Below are 9,944 nucleotides of genomic sequence, written 5' to 3'. Positions count from 1 at the left end.
ATCAAAACATACGATAACACTTTCTGATGTGTTAAGACGGACTATGTTATCATAGGTCAGGGTACTTTATATAACACTTTATCAGTGTTATACAGATGTGTTATTGTACTGTCAACTATAACACAATTTCTGTGTTATTTTAATATATAGATAAGTGTTGAATTATGTTATTTATAGTCAATTATATAACACTTTTTTTGTGTTATACTACACTTTAGTATAACACTTTTTTTGTGTTATACTACACTTTAGTATAACACTTTTTTTGTATTATACTATACTTTAGTATTACACATTTTTTTTGTTATACTACACTTTAGTATAACACATTATTTATGTCATACTACACTTTAGTATAACACATGTGTTATATTAGCTAAGAGAAACATAATCTTTTTTTACTTACACAAAACTAGGAAAACAAATATGAAAGTTGAAGCCAAATAAGGTAACATAAATAGATTTTTATTAATTACTCAAATGTAATTACAATATTTAGTCTACTAGTCTAGGTTTAAGAAATCATATTACAACATAATTTATGCCCAATTCAAATTCCTTTATCACTAAATACAAAACAAGAAATGTATACAAAAATTAGTGAAATACATTCTTCCATTCTAAAGGCCTCAACTACAAATGTTGTCAAGAATTGCTCCAAAGAAATCATCTCAATATACCTGCACATTGTAAAAAAAAAAGTCCTTTTATTATTAAGAACATAAGACTTAAGCTAGTTTCCACCTGTAAGCATATAAAGTTTAAATTAAATTCGTCAATATCCATACTCAAGAGCCTTTTCTTACTTTCTTCTTCAGTCTTCTCTTCTTTAAAAAGTTCCTCTGCTCCAAATCTCAAGATAGCTGAAAGCTCATTCTATAATGGTGTAATAGAAAATGGCAATTAGAGAAGACATGAGAGAGAAAAATAGTATAGAAACTCTACATCGCATTTTTTTTAAAAACTAAGTTTCCTACCTAACCCTACAATATTTGGGGACCAGAAAACTATAGCAATTGCAATTGCAACGTAGGTACCCAAGATGGACTCAACCTTGTGGAAGCAAACAACATGCTTGACCATTGGAGCTACCCCTCTTGGGTTACTCTACATTAAATATTGATGTACAGAGAAAGAGAATTAGGGGCCTGGGAAAGGAGTTGAAGGGCCAGGGGAAAGATAACCACAACTAATCACCCACTGATAATCTACTTTACCATTTTTTAACAGAAATTTTTTTTTTGTACATAATCCAACTAATTCAGGAAACTATTTCAAAACACCCCCACAGGACCCGTACCTTGTCAAAATAACTCCCCTTCTTTGCTTCTTTCTTCTCCAATCTGCCTTCTGCATTCAATTTCTGGATCACCAGGTTGTCAAGAACCTAAATGATACATGTAGAGATGTAAGTAAAACTTGTGAGAGAAAACAAAAGGCATTATTAGACTCTATAAAGCAAACAAATTTCTCAAGAATTTGAAGAGAATATCATCAACCATCTTTTTCTTAGCTCGCTTCAAGATATCTTCCTCAACACTTTTGCTTGTGACAAATTCGTAGATGTTCACAACTTCTTGTTGGCCGATTCTATGAGCTCTACTCATTGCCTGAAAATGAACGCATTAATTAAGTAAAACCATTTTCTCTGATTATATTCTGCAATGAAAAAACCCATAAAAAATAACATAAAATACCCAAAAGAAATTAAAAAATTAAAAGGAGATTTCATTTCAATCAAACCTGTAGGTCATTTTGAGGGTTCCAGTCCGAATCAAATATGATAGCTGTATCTGCTGTTGTAAGGTTGATACCTAGGCCACCTGCCCTAGTTGAAAGAAGGAAGCAGAAATCATCACTACCAGGTGCATTAAAATGATCCATTGCTTGCTGACGCAGTTTAGCCTTAGTGCTGCCATCTAGCCTTTGAAATTGAAACCCTCTATGTGACATATATTCTTCTAGTATATCCAACATTCTTACCATCTGCAATAAATCAGTATTATTAATTTAACCACCAGCAAATACTTATCTGGGCATTGAGTAATACAATATACTGCGAAGACATAATCACAGTCTTAGATAGATAACTCCCATACTACAATAGTAAAGATACAAGAACACTGAAAATCGGCAACATGCCTTTTATTTATCTGGATATATTGGCATTATAATTTTCTTCAGTATGAAAGAAAACTAACATGGTCATCAAAATGAAGATAACAATTAAAAGAGCGTAGAATAACAAGTCTCGCCTTTTCAAAATAAGTAAAGAAATAAATCACAACCATCACAAAGTAACCCAAGGAACCAAAAAACCATACACTCAGAAAAACAATAACTTATTTTAGTAAACCAAACTGAAGAAATAATCTGAATTGGCCAGCGGCCATGCAAGGAGGAAATATGAGAAAGGGAAAAGAAACACAAACAAACATAACATGGGAGAACCAAACAAAACACTCAATCTCATACACACAATCGAAGAACCAAACACTTGAATCTTGTCTCAAATAACGAAGAATTTAATGCTATCCAACATTGTCTTCAAAATCTACAAAGATTTCTCTTATTTCTCTTTAACCAAGTATCCATCTACTTCCTAATCCTGAAGTCTTAATTACTAAATAAATGCGGCTGGATTAGCAAACAAGCCTGACAAAACAAAAAATACCCCATTTAGGAAATGAAAAATAAAACTTACATAGATAATTTATATATTTATTGACATAAATGTCCAGTTGAGAATTCTATCAACTTCTAAGGTCTAAAATAATAGCATACTCCACAAATTCTAGTACCATAAATAAACTTACAACATTTCTTCATGCTCAATTTTACTTATAAATCATATACATGACAAAGTCATAGCATCAAGAAACATAATTCCAGATACTGTTCTAACATAACAAGTTAACTACAAGTTAAGATTTGTTAATTTTGACAAAAGAGCATAGAAAAAAAATTCTTATACTACTTTGATGCCTACAAAAAACCATCTACTTTGGATTGCTCCATTGAATGTCGAATGAAAATATGAAACCAGAGTGCTTTGAAGCCTAAAAAAAACCATGTACTTTAGGATTCTTCTACTGAATGTCAAATGAAGAATGAAACCAAAGTGCTTTGATGCCTACAAAAAATCATGTACTTTGGACACCATGGTTCAAGAACTGGACATAAAGTGAGGAACATATAATTCATAGAGAGACATAAGCATGTTGGTGTAACATGCCAATTGAAAAAAGACATGCCATTATTACAAAATAACAGAAGAACAATGTTGCTAATACTTGGAACGTGGGTACATCAAAAAATTATGGCTTTAATATTAACGTTACAAGCATTTTGGCTTGCTTAGATACAGAGTGCCCTATGACTACGAGACACTACAATTCCTAGAATATAGTAAGAAAAATGGTAAAAGTAAACAAAGAATTATATCCAAATGAAAAACAAAGCAGACGTTTAAGCACAACAAGTGTTGCACTCTAATCAAGCTTCATAGCTTCAAGCAACCTCTCAAAAAACATATCAAGCACAATAGCATCTTAAACAAACCTGGGAAAAAATTAAAACACGATGCTTTGTCTCATGCAACCTAACAAGCAGCTTATCGAGTATAACTAACTTCCCACTACTCAAAATAATTCTCTCAAGTTTACTGCTATCATTTGTTCTTGAGTCGCCACCATAACCATGGTCTGCACTCTCAAACAGGAAGGGGTGATTGCAGCACTTCTTCAACTCAACCACAATATTTAAAAGTGAAACCTAAATATAATTATTACACAAATGTTTCAGCAATTGCTTAATACGAAAACTAGAACCACACTATGATGTTGATATGGAATGGTGAAGTTTTATCCATGGTAAACTTATTAGTAATAACATATCAAATTTCCAGTAGACACTAACAGAACATGGACACTAGAATCACAATACTGGCGTTGCTAAAGAATATTAATTTATTAAAACAAAAAACTCTAGAAAGAAAAATCTCTTCCACCAATATTAATTTGGCATTTCCATGGAAGCATTATGTTATACATAAGAAGTTACAAAGACACCCATAAAATATGTACATTAAATTCCCTCTCAAAGCAAATTCAATAATAAAACCAAAATCAATTGAAAACCAACAAGATAGAATAAATCAAGAAGAGGAGTTCCAGAAGTAAAGAGAGGCAAATGATAGGTCCCAGTACATTAATAGAATATAGATAGTAAAGAGGTTTGTGGGTCATTGTAGTGATGGATAGTGGATGCGCTGAAATAGTCTAGTATATACAAAGTAGAAGAATGAAGGAAGCATGATGATCGTAATGAATTGAGCAGTAGCTCTTGAGAGTGTTCTGGGGGTGAATTCCACCACCACTTGTGGCTAAAAATGATCAAACTAACAAAAGAAGCAATTGGGCAAGAGCTGCTTGTGCTTTTTCCCTATATTCAAAGTCACCCTGTCTCGTATCATATACATCATTGGGGCTGGTTCAATAGTCCAGCTTTTAACGGATCATTCCTTTATCTTTTCGGCAAAAGTCAACTTTTCTTTAAAGAAACATCAACTTGTATTAATGCTAAAATAATACAAGAGTAAAGTGAGTGAGAAAACACCCAGATCATCAAACAAGCAAAAGGAGAAGAGCTAAACTGTCACCCCTACTTATGATAAACCACATCCATCAAAAACTAACAATAGACATATAATACCTCTAAATTCTTCAAAAAATATTTGCAACACATAATACCTGATTCCCATGAACTCCTTTGTTCAAGTCATGGAAGTTATGTTCCAATATCCACTTATAGTACCTAAATGAAATATGTTAGCATCAAACATGGAGAGAGTAAATTGACTGATATTATAGAGACTCCTGTCTATAAATTAACAATAGAACTTACTGTTTCTGAAGTGGAGACATCTCAACCCTAAGAATTCGATCAATTTTTGGAGGCAAAGATTTCTCTACATCCTTAATAACTCTTTGGAGAATGTGAGGTCTTAATTCCGTATGAAGATTAGCAAGCTATAATTATTCAAATGCAAATATTACTTTCAGAGTACGGACAATCAGCCAAAAAGAAATAAAGAGCAATGAAATCAATATTAAGTACCTAATCATAAATATTCTACAATGACTAAGCAAGATAAGTTGTATACCTCATTCTCATTAAAAGAGCCAAGATTCTTGTAATTCTGAACAAAATCATCTTTACTCCTGAACTTATCTGGATCAAGGAAATGAAGCAGGGCCCTACAAGAAAACAAAAGGTGAATATGGAAAATCAATAAGCATGAGTATGAAGGTAAGACAAGTTAAGCGAAGTTTCCCTCATCGACACAATAAAAATTTATTCAGAAAAATCGTGATAATAATTCGGCTTTCCTATATATTTTTCAGTCTCAAGATCTACTTCTTAAGCTGTTTCTCGGAGCTCTAACAAGGTCAATAAAATGGTGGTCTAAAAAATTGCAAAAGTATAAAGCAGGAAAGTGAAGCACCTGACATAACAAGAGTACATAAGCAAAATACCCATTTTCCATATGTATATATACATATAAATCTATATATTGTTTATTTTATTTCAGGAAATCAAATAATCAATAAAGCAAGGGTTTTCAAGAATTTTTCCACCTCCCTTTTTCTATATTTCCATAATCTCCTTTCTAGATTATTATCAATCACAATATAAGTTGTAATTGTACAACTATGTTATGCATTTTCTTGTTTATAATAACAAAATTTTATTGAAGAATTCAAATAAGAAGAACATCTGGAAATTGAAGCTAATTCAGAGAATGATTATGATAACTAAAATGTAATAAAAGCCGAAAGAAGACAGAAGAGTCAACAACATTGTAAGAATAAAAAAGAATAGTACTTGAAACAGGAGTAGTTTAGAAATATATTATTAAAATGATATCTAGACACCAGATGAAATTGATGATGGTTCCACTATAACAGCTAACAAAACAGTTGCCCAACATCAAAATTTTAGCATATCTAGAAACTGTAGCTGCTTCAACCTCTCCACACATAATTAAAGATGCCAAAATTTATCAAATAGAACATAAGAAATTCAAATTTAATAATTCAATATTTCTGCAAATTTAAACATTAAAGGAATTACTAAGCACAGAGTTTAAACGCGTCCAACAGCTAAAAGATTTGGTATATGTGCTCATAATCACAATTGGTGGAGGGAGAAGAACAAAAATTATTCCCATACTTCCCACTTCCCAGGCACCATAATCAGCTCTAAACATAAAACTCCAAACAAGCTGGACTGTTTTGTTAAATGGGTAATCACATGCATGTATAGCAAATTAACAACAATGCAGAACACACAAAATCTTATATGTCTGTGTTAGTGAAAAAGAGAAATTATTTACCACAACTCTTCCACACTGTTCTGTAATGGAGTACCTGTAATCAACAACTTGTTCTTGGTGCTAAATTCCTGTCAATCACAGCACTAGCAAATGGTAACAAACTAAACTTGAAAAGGAAAGATAAAATGGGCAGTTGTAAATTTAATTGCCATGATTAACCTACCGAAAGTGTTGTATACAACTGTGCTTCACTATTTTTAACCTGTGTGCTTCATCAACCATCAGATAGCACCACTTGATCTTTGAAAGGACAACTTTATCTTTCAGAACTACTTCATATGTAGTCAATAGTGCATTAAACTTTATTGGCCTGCCAACATTTTTATTATTGTAGAATTTATACTGCTGACAAACCTGCATCTAACAGAAAACTTTTAAGAAAAAATGAGGCACAAATTATGATAGCACTAAAAGAGACAATGGTCACATGTCCGTGACCTCCTCCCAAGTTATTAAAAATCCCTCACTTATGATGGGCACTTTTTGACATAGAAAAAGTAATCATAATGCAGCATGTAGACTGTTACTAATATTAAAATATTTACATTAAACATCTATGTGACATATACCAATATACATGTAATGGAAAAACTTAAACTCACCTCTCGACTTGCACGAGTACCAACATATACAATAATATTCATCTCAGGTAGCCACTTCCTAAATTCGTTTGCCCAGTTTGACAATGTGGATAATGGTACAACAACAAGAAATGGCCCATGGATATGTTGAGCATTCTGTAAAGAGAACAAACAAAACCTTGATCTCAAGTCTAGCTCTAAAAAAAAACTCATGACCTCAAATTTCAATAAATTTTCAAAATAACTACATTTACACCTGTAAAAACCCAAGCATGGATACTGACTGAACAGTTTTACCAAGACCCATCTCATCAGCTAAAATAACATTACTATCATTTCGCCAACTGCAAAAAGAAAGAGATTTTAAATAGATAACTGCCAAAGTATAATACTTTTACGGTAACACTTAATCATGGAAAAACAGTTCCAAATAAAATGACATACCTATTAACAAGAAAATTCAGACCCTCAAGCTGATAATCACGCAGCTTTCCTCCCCTCAACCATTCAGGCTGCTCATCAAGCTTCCGTAAACTTGCTAAACATTAAAAATGCACCCATTATGTCTGTTGCATATGACAAACCAAATTCTAGACAAAGATACAATGTTTAAAAGCATAGTTGAAATAAAAATCATAGTAGAAATAAGCTGTGTTTAGCAAACCAATGTCTGGAGATAAGTGCACAGTTAAAATGTACTCCTCCCACATATAAAATAAAGATAGTATTTACATTACTAAAAAGTTTACCTATATTTCTTTGTATAAAATACCAACGTGTTCTTTATATTTCATATTTTCTATCTGAATAAAACTAGTTCATTAAAAAAATAATGAAATGTTTCCAATACAGAAGAAATGGCAGGATCACAAAGTTGATGCATATGAGCATCAAAATGGTTGTATTTACCTACTTTTGTTCATATTTAGTAGAAAAGAATGAAATTGGAGCTTTCATAGGCCACTCAAACTTGAGCACACCATCGTTCAAGTTTTTAAAACTGCAAAGAAATACCAACCTTTGCTCTTTTTGCGCTGGGGATCTACCAATTTCCCCTATACAGAAATTTCAGCCTCACAGGCTTGCTCATAGATGACACACTACAAGCATTAGTAAAATATAGAAGCACTTTCTACTTGAGTGAGAATTTGTGTCTGCATACAATCAAAACCCAGTGAAGTAAACTACCCAATGAGCTCAAGGCCAAAACAATGAAGGAAATCAACCCTGAAAAGCAAGAGCAGAAACAACACAAACTAGGGATCCAAATGCATATTCATCTGATGCTAACAAATGATGCATTGCATGATAGCCTTGGTTGAGGATCAAAATGCTGGATAAGCCTACACAGTTTTAGGAATGTAAAAGGCTCAAGGGTAGAAAACTACTTATGGAACCATCGGTTGACATCTAATGCAGTGAATACATACTTGAGCAGAATACCAATATTTTCCACAAAAAAAGAAAAATAAAACGTTCCTATGTCAATTTTTGTTTTCTTTCAATCAATTGTTAGAAAGATACAATTTTTCAAGACAGAGGCTCCGGATAATGAAAATCGCAAGCTAAAACTAAAATTCACATGCAGATATGCTATGCACTTAAAATTAGTAAAGAGAACAAAAGGGCTAGGAATAAGATGATGATGATAATGATCTAACAATTATGCTGTTGTGACTTTTACAATAAATGAAAACAATTTAAATGTTAGAAAAGTACCTGGCATCCATAAATGATTTAAGATCAATTATTTCTCTGAAAGTAACATGGCCATTCAATTTACTTAAGCGACCCTGAGCATCTTGGTTGAACCTCTTAAGATGAATGGTCAAAATAGGCGGAACTTTATTAATAAGGACCCTCTTGGTAGCATCCCTCTTAACCTTCACCGATTCAGAATTTAATTCATCATCACCATTTTCCTCAGTTTCAGGGTTCGCGGCTGATATCTTAGACTAGCTCTGCTGAACTTTATTGCCGATAGATCCAGCACTACTAGAACCTGATTGCTCTTCGTCAACACAGCATGAATCTATTGCTTAACCAATTAAACTTTCTTGCTTGCAAGTGTGAAAGGAGCCTGAAGAACCTGATTGCTCTTGTGCATATTTCATCACAAGAAATATAGAAAAAATAAGTCTTAAATACGGAAAAGAATTCTTAATCTTCTCGTAATTACCAAGAACAAGAAAACTATCAGTAAGAGTCTTGCTCAATACCTTCAGTACTTCTAAATCAGATCCAACTGTAGTAATTTCATCTTGAATCAGAGAAACCCTTGACTCGAATGTGGTGAAGCCCTTCTCAGGATTTGTCTTTCGTGAAGGGGAGTGAAAGATCGAGAGAGCTACTAGCCTACGGGAAAGACTGAGAGAGATAGACCGAGAGAGACTAGGAAGAGAAAGATTGAAGACATGGGTAAGGGGAAATGGGTACATGGGAAAGGTAGAAAAAACTTAGTCATTTTGGCGGTATTTTATTTTACTTTGCCGCCTGAAATTTTTCACATATACAATAACTCTTTTTAAATACTATTATAATGATGTGTTATGGTAATGGGTGTTTGGTGTAGTGACATGAGGGTTAGCGTATCCAGGAAAATGGGGCATGGAAGCCCCACTTCTCTGACGGCCCCAATCAGGTAGTCTCGGTACATTTTCCTATCCCTAACTAAGTCCTAAAAGTGAGGAGCATAAGTTAAAAGAAGAGGGGAATTACCTTGCCCCGAGATGCTGGCTCCAGGAGCCCTAGTATTAGGATGAGCCCCCTCAATAAGGGCGTCCAACTCTTCAAAAGCGGCCCTCTCCACTTTGCGGGCCTGCTTTTCCTTCCTCTTCTCCGCATCCACTTTGGTCGCGGCCTCCATAGGCTCGATATGCACGAAGGCCAACTCCTCCCTCACGATGGAATCCCTTTCACATTGCAACCCCCGGAGGCTAGGGCCTCTATTGTCTGGTTGGGGGCAA

At 33.7% G+C, this 9,944-nt stretch overlaps 1 pseudogene; it reads right to left on the bottom strand.

The window, feature by feature from the left end:
* Positions 1–444: 444 nt before the first annotated feature.
* LOC133805996 (protein CHROMATIN REMODELING 5-like) lies at positions 445–9,416 on the bottom strand (annotated as a pseudogene).
* Positions 9,417–9,944: the final 528 nt, after the last annotated feature.

This window comes from Humulus lupulus, chromosome X (genome assembly GCF_963169125.1).
Source record: "Humulus lupulus chromosome X, drHumLupu1.1, whole genome shotgun sequence".
Lineage (NCBI taxonomy): Eukaryota > Viridiplantae > Streptophyta > Magnoliopsida > Rosales > Cannabaceae > Humulus > Humulus lupulus.
Note: the sequence above shows the minus strand (reverse complement) of the source record. Positions and strands in the feature narration are given on the sequence as shown.